We start from the raw sequence: 14,328 nt of genomic DNA, 5'->3' as shown, positions 1-14,328 counted from the left end.
TCAGATTTCAGGCTTCCAATGCAGGAATCATGTGTTTGATCCTTGGTCAGAGAGGGAGTGAGGATCCCACATGCAGTGTGGCAAAAAGAAAAAAAAAGAAAAGAATATTCTTTGCAGTATTGTTGATAGTCAGAAAATTTAAAAACAAAATAAATGTCCATAATGGTGGAATGATTAAGTTAACTATGGTTACTCAGGTATATTACCTGGTGACAAAATCAAGTGGCCGTACAGAATGATCTTATTTCTGTTCAAAAGTACATATATCTATGTTTTGATATATGGTGATACTTAGAGTGTTACCAATGGTTTCTACAAGAATTAGAAATCCAGAAAACGTTGCATTTCTGAAATGTTTTAATTTAAAATCTTCACAAGATTGTTTACTTTTGTATAGAAGGCCAAAGGGGTTAAAAAAGGCAAATTGCCCACTATAAAATAAGTCATGGGGATGTATAAATTCATGGGCATATAATGTATGGCAAAGGCACTATAGTTAATAACACTCTATTGTATATTTGAAAGTTGCTAAGAGAGTAGATCTTAAAAGTTTTCATCATGAAAAAAATTTTTTTGTAAATTTTAATTAAATTAAAAATTCAGTTCCTCAGTCAAACTAGGAGTGTTTCAAGCGTAGCACAGATACAGAGCAGTAGAGACATAGAACATTTCAATCATGGCAAGAAGTCTTATTCAGTTGAGTTGCTCAGTCATGTCCGACTCTCTGCGACCCCATGGACTGCAGCATGCCAGGCTTCCCTGTCCATCACCAATTCCCGGAGAAGTCCTATGCTGCTGCTGCTGCTGCTAAGTCGCTTCAGTCGTGTCCGACTCTGTGTGACCCCATAGATGGAGCCCACTAGGCTCCTCTGTCCCTGGGATTCTCCAGGCAAGAATACTGGAGTGGGTTGCCATTTCCTTCTTCAATGCATGAAAGTGAAAAGTGAAAGTGAGGCTGCTTAGTCGTGCCCAACTCTTAGCGACCCCATGGACTGGAGCCTACCAGGCTCCTCCGTCCATGGCATTTTCCAGGCAAGAGTACTGGAGTGGTGTGCCATTGCCTTCTCTGGGAGAAGTCCTATAGGACAGTGCTAATTCAGAGGCTAGCATACCTGATTTTTCTCTAAAAGATGAAAGAAAATCTCTTTCTCTTTTGCTGCTGCTGCTCCTGCTAAGTCACTTCAGTCGTGTCCGACTCTGTGCGACCCCATAGACAGCAGCCCACCAGGCTCCCCCGTCCCTGGGATTCTCCAGGCAAGAATACTGGAGTGGGTTGCCATTTCTCTTTTGCTAGTTTCTATTAAAACTTATAAACAAAAAGGTCAATATAGTTTATCACTACTAACAATAAAGAAATTAGATAGCTGGCCATAACACAGATTAACTGGGCTCCCATATGGTCCAGCCCTGAATAGTCATTGGAAGGACTGACGCTAAAGTGGAAGCTCTAAAACTTTGGCCACCTGATGCGAAGAACTGACTCACTGGAAAAGGCCTTGCAGCTGAGAAGGATTGAGGGCAGAAGGAGAAGGGGCAACAGAGGATGAGATTCTTAGGTAGCATCACCAACTCAGTGGACATGAATCTGAGCAAACTCAGGGAAACAGTGAAGGTCAGGGGTGCCTGGCATGCTGCAGTCCATGGGGTCGCGAAGGGCTGGACACAACAACTGAGCAAGGACAACATGATCCGTGAGCCTCGGAATGTCCATTACTTGAGGACCATCCTAAGAAATGTTTTCTGTGGGACCCAGGGATCACCCCATAACAGTCTCCTTGAGACTGTATTCCAAGAATGTGTGTTTTGTGTATTTTTCTAGGGAAAGTGTCTAATAAACACTTCAACAAATTCAGAAAAGGATATATATCTCTCCAAAATGTTGTGATTGTGTGCTTTAAATGCCAATGATTTTAAAATATCACCTTTTAAAGGTTGAAATGAATCCTAAGCTAATCAAAATCTGTAAATAGCAGTGTTTTCCCAGCTGACTTCTTGTGTTCATCTCAATATGAAATATTTGTATTTTGACTTGTACCAACTATGTTAGTGTTTTTTCCCACTATAAGCCCAGGAACATATTATCCTTTCTTGCTTACAAAGTAAGGACTGTGATGGGAACTTTGCTCAAGTGAGAAGCAGAAGAGAGATAAGTAATCCTCCAAAACACGAGCAGGTAATTGGAGCACAAACTCTACAACAGTGTTTAAGGAAGACTTTGTGAGGCAGTAGTAACACTTCCAAGTGAACCAAGAATTACCTAGCGAGAAAATGCAGTGATGGAAACCAGATAGGACTACAATTACCCTCGGCTCCATTGAATAAGCAGGTTGTTTTCTTTTGGTGGTAGCTGAACTCTCTTTAAAATGTGAGAATTCCCCTAGGATGAGGAGTTACATGACAGCAGTGGCAAAGGTAACTCTAAGCATTGGGAGGCTGCCTGGTAACTCAGTACAATGGAACAGCACAACATTTGCACTCGGAAGACTCAAGTACAAATCTTGGCAAGTTATCAAACTCCTTTGAGCATGATTTTCCTCCTCTAGAAAGTGAAGGAAATAGGAATAGCTGATATGTTCCACATGGTGTTCAGTTGCTAGGTCATGTCTGACTATTTATAACCCCATGGACTGCAGCATGCCAGGCTTCCCTGTCCTTCACTATCTCCCGGAATTTGCTCAAACCCATGTCCATTGAGTACTAGCCTGTAATGTTCTTTCAGTGTTCAATTGAAGTAAATGAAATACGTGTATAAAAGCTATTTGTAAACTTTACAGCACTGTTTTAAAAAATCAAATAACAGCAACAACCAAAACTGTACAGATATTTGCAATTAGTGTTAAACTTAATGAGACAGAAATTATAAATAATCTCTTTCATTCTGAAGAGAAACTTTCGAAAGTATTTATTAGGTGCCAGGGTCAGGTAGTCCTATGAAAGATTGTCAGAAAAATTTAATTGTGGTGCTTCTGTTTTTTTTTTTTTTTTTGCCAGCCAGATTCTTGGCTCTTTTCTCATTTCCCCCGTACTGTTTAGTTGTAGTTGGAATCAAGATTGCCAGGAGAAATATCAACAACCTCAGATATGCAGATGATACCACCCTTGTGGCAGAAAGCAAAGAGGATCTAGAGAGCCTCTTGATGAAAGTGAAAGAGGAGAGTGAAAAACCTGGCTTAAAACTCAACATTCAAAAAACGAAGATCATGGCATCCAGTCCCATCACTTCATGGCAAATAGATGGGGGAAACAATGAAAACAGTGAGAGATTTTATTTTCTTGGGCTCCAAAATCAGTGCAGGTGGTGACTGCAGCCATAAAATTAAAAGATGCTTGCTCCTTGGAAGAAAAACTATGACCAACCTAGACAGCATATTTAAAAACAGAGGCATCACTTTGCTGACAGAGGTTTGTCTAGTCAAAGCTATGGTTTTTCCAGTAGTCGTGTGTGGATGTGAGAGTTGGACCAGAAAGAAAGCTGAGTGCCAAAGAATCGATGCTTTTGAACTGTGGCGTTGGAGAAGACTCTTGAGAGTCTCTTGGACTGCAAGGAGATCCAACCAGTCCATTCTAAAGAAGATAAATTCTGGGTGTTCGTTGGAAGGACTGATGCTGAAGCTGAAGCTCCAATACTTTGGCCACCTGATGCGAAGAACTGACTCATTGGAAAAGACCCTGATGCTGGGAAAGATTGAAGGCAGGAGGAGAAGGGGATAACAGAGGATGAGATGGTTATATGACATCACCGACTTGATGGACATGAGTTTGAGCAAGCTCTGGGAGTTGACAATGGACAGGGAGGCCCGGCGAACTTCAGTCCATGGGGTCACAAAGAGTCTACTGCACTACTAGACTACTAACTACACACTACTACTGTGTAGTTAGTTGCTCAGTTGTGTCCAGCTGTTTGCAACCCCGTGGACCGTAGCACGCCAGGCCTCTCTGTCCATGGGGATTCTCCAGGCAAGAATATTGGAGTGGGTTGCCATGCCCTCCTTCAGGGGATCTTCCCAACTGAGGGACTGAACCCAGATCTCCCACATTGCAGGTGGATTCTTTGCCATCTGAGCCACCAGGGAAGCCAAGGAATACTGGAGTGGGTAGCCTATCCCTTCTCCAGGGGATCTTCCCGACCCAGGAATCGAACCAGGGTCTCTTTACCAGCAGATTCTTTACCAACTGAGCTACCAGGGAAACCTTGGCCCCCAAACTTGACCACGACTTATTAGCCACTCAGATGAAGGCTGGAACCATGTTAGGCTAAAAGCATTCACTTCCTCCTACTTGATTTGCCAGGTGCTCCACCTGACTCAGAATATTTCTCTCCCCTGAATGCCTCAGCTGGTAATTCTCACTTTTAGTCACTAATGAGTTAAACTGCAAGGTGTCAACTTTAGAAGTGTGAAGTTAAATTTGCTTTCCCTTCCAACTTTCTCTCTTCGGGCATTCATGTGATTGCTTTATCAGATTAGGTAGCTGTCACTTTAAACCCTGAGGGTGAGAGATACTGGGGAGGTAAATTTTAATTAGTGAAGGGGAAAGAGGAATGAGGGGAAGCTAGTTTCCGTGTGAGTAGAAGAGGTATGCGGTGTGAGGGTGACCCTCAGGGCTGCTGATACCAAGGGAGGGGCAGAGAAGTATATAGTACTCAAGGGGTGTGGCGTTGAAGTCAAACTGCCTAATTCACAGTTTTTACCGGGGCCGGTCCTCTCTGACTCATTTCTATTACTTGTCCTGGCAGGTTTTGGAACCACCTCTCCACTTTGGTTGAAGGGAGTATGGCAAATAAGCATAGCCCTTCTGCTTTTTGAAACTTGGCCATGTCTGAACACACACAAGGTAATTTAATATGAATATGCTGTCATCTAAATCTGACCTAAAGGACTTGCCTTAGGGTTCATGACTGTTAATCTTTTTTTTTTTTTAAGTGTTCCCAGAAATGGAAACCAAATCAGAAGTTAAGCTTTCTAGTTTATGCTCTGTCTTAAGGAACATAAACTAAAGTCTGATGAGAGTGAGCTGCTGTGCAGGGAAGTTGATCATTAAAGGCTTTGTAAGGTGGAATCAGAATGTTTAATGAAACAAAGCATCACTTTGTAAGAAATTCCTCAAAAGTTGATTGCCTTGATTTTTGCATTCTCTTCTGTAATGTTTAAAAGAAAACCTAAGAGGAAAATGATCTAATTTATGGAAACTGGTTACCAGTTTAGGGCCCTCTCCTGACTTAGAATATCATTTAGTGGGAGAAACACTGAACCCGGCTACACTTGACAACCACGCGAAGAGAGGAAGTTTATCTTAGAGAGTTGAAGCTGAGCAGTCCTTTAGTTCATCTACAAAGTTAAAGTAGGAAAGTGTAAAAAAAAATTATACATATATAATTTTAAGCACTTTACTTTTATGAAAAAAACCTGTCATTACACATTCATTAGCAAATCTTTTGATGCTGGGCCAATCTTTGATTCTGACCATGAGTTCCAAGTTGTCTTTTTTACATAAACTCTTTCCAAATGCAAAAGCTACAATTTTCTGTTTTGTTTTATGTTAAAGGAAATATGGAACCTAAAGGACACTAGCACAGTAATATGACTTTAGAGTACTTCTATATTTGTATAGTATATTACAGTTTTTTTGCTTCTGGTAATTTGTGGCAACAATTTGTCTTTCTGTAGCATTCAACTTCATTTTTTTAAAATTATGGTAAAATATATACATAACATAAAATGAACCATTTTAACCGTTTTAAAATTTCAACTTTATTTTCAGTAGGAAAATGTCTTTTACACTTAAGTATATAAAAATTAAATTACCTAGTTACATTAGCAGGAATAACTTACATTAAGAGTTTGGAAAACTAAAACAATTGATTTTTATGTAAGCTTCATTAAAGTAGGATTTTTGTCTGTTTTATTCATTGCTATGTCCCTAGCTCCTACAACAGTGCCTGTCATATGGTAGGCACTCAGATTCTGTGAAGGCAATGAATGAATGGCTTTTGGTTGTTTTAACTCAGCTGGAGGAAGGATAAATGTTCACATCCCATGATTTGGCTCATTAGTAAACATTCAAAGGCTGTAGGTATCAGTCTGTGTGTCTTATAGAGGGAATGGAGAATGATAGTTAATCTCGCGGTTTGACTAAGTGAAGGTCATTTAATAGTGCTTCTATTTTATTTTGAAAAATCCTGGTATAGTGCTTAGCACAGTATCTTATACACCAGAAGTATTCAGAAAATATTAATCTTTGTTGATTGTTGGTTGATACATTTATTCTTGTCACCCTATTGAGGGAGGGAGAGGGGAAAAGAGGAAAGGGCAAATAGCAGAGAGATTAATATTCCAGGTGTAGTGTTGGCGGGTGGGGGGAAAAGAGACTTTTCTACTCTCTCAAAACAGTTCAGTTCAGTTCAGTCGCTTTGTTGTGTCTGACTCTTTGCGACCCCATGAGCTACAGCACTCCCGGCCTCCCTGTCCAACACCAGCTCCCGGAGCCCACCCAAACCCATGTCCACTGAGTCGGTGATGCCATCCAACCATCTCATCCTCTGTTGTCCCTGGAAGAACGACCCCTGTTGCCTTTGATCAGAGAATATACTCCAGTTACTCAGGTTGCCATAAGCATTCTCTTACTTCATTGTACTTTGAATGATCTTCCTTTCTCTTGTCCAGTTCTCTTAATGGGAAAGTCTTCTCAGTCCCACCATTGGCAATTTGAATTACATGAAGAGTATCTGTTAGCTAACAACCCGTTAGCCAAAAATCACTCTTTAAAACCTCTCACCAGCCTGGGGTATGAACTGAATTCCAGGTATATTAATAATATAAATTTAGCCCCTTCTGCTTCCACTAGGCCCCTAGACTCCTAAAAATGTCTCACCTCGTTCCCGTATTTCCAGAAGTCTCCAAGAGACAGTTCCTGTGTGCTCTGTAATGTTGTAATGTTTGTCTTTGTTCTTGTCCTCACACCTTCTCCTGAAAGTCTGGTGCTGAGTATCACTTGCATTAGGGAGCTTGCCACTTCCACTGCTGCTAATATCCTCCATTAGGGAATCCACGCTGGGGTCAGGGGATTATCTCTGAGTGCTCTCAAAGCTGCTCACCAAGAGCGAGAGTGGGACTGAGCTCAGTTGCAGGGGCAAGGCCAGCTCTGTGCCATACTTTGTCGCCTGGTTCTTGAAGCAGCACTGCTTATGTTCATTACATCACAAGGTCTCTGACGAAATTATTTCATGTGGATGGAGGTAAAGAGAGGTAGTCACCATGCCATGCCTTTCCCGTCACTGTCATCACCCTACATACACTCACACACATACTACTCTTTCCCTTCAATGGAAAGTAAAAGCACTTTTGTGCAAAAACTCATTCAAAGAGATGCTTTGAAAGATCACCAGCCCTCCCTTTCAGCAAACAGCCAGTGGGTGGTGAAAGAAGGGTGAACAAGCACACAGCTGTAGTAACAATGAGTTTTTCCCCCGACTCTTTCAGTAAACAAGCAAGAACTTTATGAGCTATTTCAATGTAAAACAGATTGTAAATGAATTATCTGTATTTTAATAATGCAGTAGTTTCATAAAGTATGAATTTTTGTATCATCTCAACAATTGTATTAATAACATGTTCAACTATAACTACAGTAGTAAAATAAAAATGTGCATGTAAATTATGAACTAAAATGTAAAAGTCTTATAAAAGAGATTAGTTTTTGGTTTTAAAAGAGTTTAAAGTATCCTTAATTGGTCTGTTACTATAGAAAATTTCCTATCAAATTACTAGTCTTTCAGGGTCCATTGGTTTAATTCCCAATTTCTGTTTGATGGTCATCAGTGCAGGTAACTGCCTTTCTCTTCCTCCACAGTGTTGTATAAATAGGTTTTTTTTTATGATAACATACATGATTATTTCAGTCTTGCTCTAGATATAGATTAAACTAAGTAAAATGTAATAGCTTTGAGACACAAGAGGCCTGTTTTAGAGGGGGGAAAGCAAAGAGCCAAAGTAGTTATTTTGATATGATCATGAATGAAGTTAACACTTGTATAGTTTTGGTAAAACCAAAGTCTTGATATAATATTTGCATTATATATGCAAAAACCTGTCGCTTACTACTATTGTCTTTTACTACTATTGCTTAACTTAGTTATGATTGCAGTAACTACTCTGTTACTACTGTTGCCTGTTCCATACTACTACTGTAAGCATTCTCTGAAAATCATACATTTATATTAGTAATAACAGCGTGTTCAGTTCAGTCACTGAGTCATGTCCAACTCTTTGTGACCCTATGGACTGCAGCATGCCAGGCTTCCCTGTCCATCACCAACTCCCAGAGCTTTCTCAAACTCGTGTCCATTGAATCGGTGATGCCATCCAACCATCTCATCCTCTGTCGTCCCCCTCTCCTCTTGTCTTCAATCTTTCCCAGCATCAGGGTCTTTTGCAATGAGTCAGTTCTTCGCATCAGGTGGTGAAAGTATTGGAGTTTCAACTTCAGCATCAGTCCTTCCAACAAATATAACAGCATGTAGTCCTTGAAAATAATATAACTTTATAATGTACTTCTAAGGATATGCTGCTGCTGCTGCTGCTAAGTCGCTTCAGTCGTGTCCGACTCTGTGCGACCCCATAGACGGCAGCCCACCAGGCTCCCCCGTTCCTGGGATTCTCCAGGCAAGAACACTGGAGTGGGTTGCCATTTCCTTCTCCAATGCAGGAAAGTGAAAAGTGAAAGTGAAGTTGCTCAGTTGTAACCCCATGGACTGCAGCCCACCAGGTTCCTCTGTCCATGGGATTTTCCAGGCAAGAGTACTAGAGTGGGGTGCCATTGCTCAAATATGTATTAAAATTAGTCATTTTGCCTTTCACATTTAAGTCTCTTCTTCCCAATAAGGACTGCTTTTGACTTTGAAAGAGCTGAAGATTACTTTTGGCTTATTTTTTCATAAATGGATTTCATGTTTGCTGTTACCTTCACAGATGATAAATATTTCTTATACTTTTGAAAAGAAAGGAAAACAATTTTAGATTTACTATGACATTCCTGAGAATTCCTGTTATACTGGATACACCTGATTAATGATATCTTAACAGAAAATTAGTTCCTATTTTGGCATCAGTTGTGAAAATCATTTGGTTCACATGCCACTTCAATGTTTGAAGAATGATTCATTATATTTTCATAATTTCTAGAAGCTTATCAATGCCAACTAGTAACATACAAGATCATTCAGTTCAATTGTTAGGTTATGCTTTTATTCCTATTAATAATGTTTTAAAAAATTGTCTCTTCAAAGCTTCAGATTTATACATTATATAAAGAATTTCAAATTCATACATCTCAGTCTTCAACAATAAAGGACACATACTAACAAACAACTCAAAGAAAGATAAGTTGGCTATGCAAAACTGAACAAGAGTGAACATACATATTTGTTCAGATGGAACACCCACTGGGAGGATTTGATGCAACTGAGATATCATTGATCGAGTTTTGATAAAGTTCTTACTGTTTTTCTTTGTTTTTAATGTCCTGCTTGTGAATATACACAATCTTTAATGGATGTAATTTTCTTAAATAGAGAGCTGGTAAAATCTATATCTGACAGTTTTGTCATATTTTTGATAGGACTTTTTTTTTTAACCTCTGGGAAGTTGTAAGGGGCAAATGCTTTCTTTGCTTATAGTAGTGATTCAGTACATGTTTAATTTCCTTTAATTGTTTTATATATGTTGACATTTTTTCTTTCTCTGTTTTAAGGCATGGAGCTGATCTCCTTTCTGTATTCTTTTATTTGAAACAAGCATATGTCCATATGCCTTAAGAAATTCAAACAGATGTGATGTAATAACTTCTGACTATCTGCTAGGTCACCTCTCTATTTTCACAATAATTTTTTTTCTCACTCAAAAGGGGCCCATGAATTTAATACATACTCCAAAAATAGTATTAATTTGCACTGGAATGGAAAACCATTCATTGAAATACCACCACCACAGAATAGTGATTTTTCCGGTGAATATGAAATAGGCTTTGCTCTTGGAAAGAATCTTGGAAAGGCCACAGAGTACCTCACACACTCCTTATTTCACAGCTCCAGGCCAAATCTGCCTGACTGAAGCGATGTGAAGAGGCATATTCCTGAGTTAATTTGCTTGCTAAGTTGCTTCAGTCCTGTCCGACTTTTTGTGACCCTATGCACTGTAGCGCGCCAGGCTCCTCTCTCCATGGAATTCTCCAGGCAAGAATCCTGGAGTGGGTTGCCATTTTCCTCCTCCAGGGAATCTTCCTAACCTGGGGATCGAACCTGTGTCTCTTATGTCTCCTGCATTGGCAGTCAGGTTGTTTACGAGTAGCACCACCTGGGAAGCCCTGAATTAACTTGGTGGATGGTTGTTATATCCTGCATTTTTCTTTCTCTCCTCTGCCAAGTCTCCATTCTGACCTCCACTCAAAGAAATATGTTTCCAGCCGAGCAGTCCAGGTTGCATGGAGTTGTGAGATAGGAAATATTGGTAGAAAAATGGAACTGTTTAAGTATTTACACAGTTCTAAGACCCTTAGCTTCCCATTAAAATGTTGTTGAATAATATTTGAATTCAGTGTGTTTACATAAGCTTTCAGCATTTCAGAGTGATTTTTTAATATGAGAAATTAAAATCTGTGATAAAGCAGCACATTATTGAAATTTTAAGTAATTACTGTTTAGCAGTACAGAAAATGCGACAAAGTATAGCCAATTTAAAACCACTGACTTATTTTTATACAAGGAATATTGTTAGGTCTCATGATGACTCTGTTTCCAAGCACACTATTTGTTAAAGTACAAATTTTTATTTAGTTGGCTTAACTAGTAACTTCTTAAAACTTTTAAAGACATGCTAAAACATAGATAGTATATATTTGATTTTACAAATATTTTTCTTTTAGTGTAGAACTGTGAAACATTTTAAGATTGTTAAATAATTATTTAGTAGTTGTTAAATAATTGTTAAATATAATTACATCCCTTTAATAGAGATGTAATCTTTTTAGACTGACATTTTCTCATTTGTACAGGATGAGTGTTTCTAAGATGGCCAGACTTTAACATATTAAATTTTATTTAGAGTATTGCTATGTGAAAAAAAGCAAGAAATAGAAAAAGGCATATGAGAAATATATGCATATATGTACATACCTAGGTTTGCTTGTATTTACATAAAGAAATGCTAAGAAGACCCATGCTGTTGAAAATAGTTACCTCTAGGGGACAGGGAGGAATGGCCTGAATGTGGACAGCAGCAGGATCAAGACTTCTTACTGCACACATTTTGATGTCCTTTTATTTTTTGAAAATGGGAAATTATATGGTCGGAGGGTGGGGGAAGAATAGATAGAGACCCTCAAACAGAGATAGCCAAAGAACGAAAATAGAGATGTGGGGATAAAATAGAGATGGGGAAGAGTCTTGCTTTTGTTTTCTCTGAGAATCAGTTCAGTTCAGTTCAGTTCAGTCGCTCAGTCATGTCAGACTCTTTGCGACCCCATGAATCGCAGCTCACCAGGCCTCCCTGTCCATCACCAACTCCCGGAATTGACTCAGACTCACGTCCATTGAGTCAGTGATGCCATCCAGCCATCTCATCCTCTGTCATCCCCTTCTCCTCCTGCCCACAATCCCTCCCAGCATCAGAGTCTTTTCCAATGAGTCAACTCTTCACATGAGGTGGCCAAAGTACTGGAGTTTCAGCTTTAGCATCATTCCTTCCAAAGAACTCCCAGGGCTGATCTCCTTCAGAATGGACTGGTTGGATCTCCTTACAGCCCAAGGGAGTCTCAAGAGTCTTCTCCAACACCACAGTTCAAAAGCATCAATTCTTCGGTGCTCAGCCTTCTTCACAGTCCAACTCTCACATCCATATGTGAATAGAGTGAGATAATCTGTTGATCCAGTCTATTGGTCTGGTAGTGACATGAACTTGGCATCTTCTTTTTCTCTGCAGTATATCCTCTTAAATTAAAAATATATTGTTACCAGTACAAGCTACTGGGCGTTGGTGAGTTTCCAAGTTAGATTTGTATGTTCTGTACAGATTTTACAAGATTGCACATATTTATGAGTTTAAAAATAGTTATTAAGAAAAACAGTCATCTTTCAGCACTTTCTCTGCTGGGACCTGGGTTCAATCCTTGGTCAGGGAACTAAGATACCATAAAGCATGTGATACAACTGAGGGGAAACTAAAGAGAGTAACAGTCATCCTTAGTTCACCTACTTTTCAATTAAAAAAAATAACTTTGTTCTTCCTCTCTTCTGGATGCTTTTATATATGTAATGATAGAGCTGATAATCTATCATTATCTAGTAAAGCTATTTTTTCTTGATTGCTTATAATTAGGTTTGAAATAGCTTTCCCATTAGGAATCTGGATCTTCACGTTTTTCTGTCTGAAATGCTTCATTATGTTGCAAGTTGGAGCTTGATATGCAAGATGTCAATCAGAATGGAAGTTCTCTTTTTGTATATTCTGTCCTTCATAAATATTTTTACTTCTTTTCATTCATTCAGCTAAAATTCACTGAGAGAAAACTCTTATAAACTGCATATTACTACTAAGTCGCTTCAGTCGTGTCCAACTCTGTGTGACTCCATAGATGGCAGCCCACCAGGCTCTCCTACCCCTGAGATTCTGCAGGAAAGAACACTGGAGTGGGTTGCCATTTCCTTCTCCATATTACTTCTGCACATTACTAAACACTTCAAAAATATGAGAAACAATGGTCAAGCTAAAATTTGTCTATGATTTGAATATTATTAATCATTTGAACTTTTAAATAAATATAATTCAAGTAATTCTTCAGGTTTTCTTCAGATCAGATCAGTTGCTCAGTCATGTCAGACTCTTTACAACCCCATGAATCGCAGCACGCCAGGCCTCCCTGTCCATCATCAACTCCCGGAGTTCACTCAGACTCACGTCCATCGAGTCAGTGATGCCATCCAGCCATCTCATCCTCTGTCGTCCCCTTCTCCTCCTGCCCCCAATCCCTCCCAGCATCAGAATCTTTTCCAATGAGTCAACTCTTCGCATGAGCTGGCCAAAGTACTGGAGTTTCAGCTTTAGCAACATTCCTTCCAAAGAAATCCCAGGGCTGATCTCCTTCAGAATGGACTGGTTGGATTTCCTTGCAGTCCAAGGGACTCTCAAGAGTCTTCTCCAACACCACACTTCAAAAGCATCAATTCTTTGGTGCTCAGCCTTCTTCACAGTCCAACTCTCACATCCACACATGACCACAGGAAAAACCAGAGCCTTGACTAGACGAACCTTTGTTGGCAAAGTAACGTCTCTGCTTTTGAATATGCTATCTAGGTTGGTCATAACTTTCCTTCCAAGGAGTAAGCGTCTTTTAATTTCATGGCTGCAGTCACCGTCTGCAGTGATGTTGGAGCCCAGAAAAATAAAATCTGACACTGTTTCCACTGTTTCCCCATCTATTTCCCATGAAGTGATGGGACTGGATGCCATGATCTTCGTTTTCTGAATGTTGAGCTTTAAGCCAACTTTTTCACTCTCCACTTTCACCTTCATCAAGAGGCTTTTGAGTTCCTCTTCACTTTCTGCCATAAGGGTGGTGTCATCTGCATATCTGAGGTGATTGATATTTCTCCCGGCAATCTTGATTCCAGCTTGTGTTTCTTCCAGTCCAGTGTTTCTCATGATGTACTCTGCATATAAGTTAAATAAACAGGGTGATAATATACAGCCTTGACATATTCCTTTTCCTATTTGGAACCAGTCTGTTGTTCCATGTCCAGTTCTAACTGTTGCTTCCTGACCTGCATACAAATTTCTCAAGAGGCAGATCAGGTGGTGTGGTATTCCCATCTCTTTCAGAATTTTCCACAGTTTATTGTGATCCACACAGTCAAAGGCTTTGGCATGGTCAATAAAGCAGAAATAGATGTTTTTCTGGAACTCTCTTGCTTTTTCCATGATCCAGCGGATGTTGGCAATTTGATCTCTGGTTCCTCTGCCTTTTCTAAAACCAGCTTGAACATCAGGAAGTTCACGGTTCACGTATTGCTGAAGCCTGGCTTGGAGAATTTTGAGCATTACTTTACTAGTGTGTGAGATGAGTGCAATTGTGCGGTAGTTTGAGCACTCTTTGGCATTGCCTTTCTTTGGGATGTGAATGAAAACTGACCTTTTCCAGTCCTGTGGCCACTGCTGAGTTTTCCAAATTTGCTGGCATATTCAGTGCAGCACTTTCACAGCATCATCTTTCAGGATTTGGAATAGCTCAACTGGAATGCCATCACCTCCACCAGCTTTGTTCATAGTGATGCTTTCTAAG

The 14,328-nt window shown here is 39.7% G+C and overlaps 1 protein-coding gene across 1 annotated transcript in view; it reads left to right on the top strand.

Moving 5' to 3' along the window:
• MAPK10 (mitogen-activated protein kinase 10) overlaps window positions 1-14,328 on the top strand; it is a 551,463-nt gene that overhangs the window by 3,436 nt on the left and 533,699 nt on the right. Inside the window, exon 2 of the mRNA XM_070371900.1 lies at window positions 4,736-4,833. The gene's annotated coding sequence lies outside the window, so the exon portion shown is untranslated. The remainder of the gene's footprint in view (window positions 1-4,735; window positions 4,834-14,328) is intronic.

Source organism: Bos mutus, chromosome 6 (genome assembly GCF_027580195.1).
Source record: "Bos mutus isolate GX-2022 chromosome 6, NWIPB_WYAK_1.1, whole genome shotgun sequence".
NCBI classification, from domain to species: domain Eukaryota; kingdom Metazoa; phylum Chordata; class Mammalia; order Artiodactyla; family Bovidae; genus Bos; species Bos mutus.
Note: the sequence above shows the minus strand (reverse complement) of the source record. Positions and strands in the feature narration are given on the sequence as shown.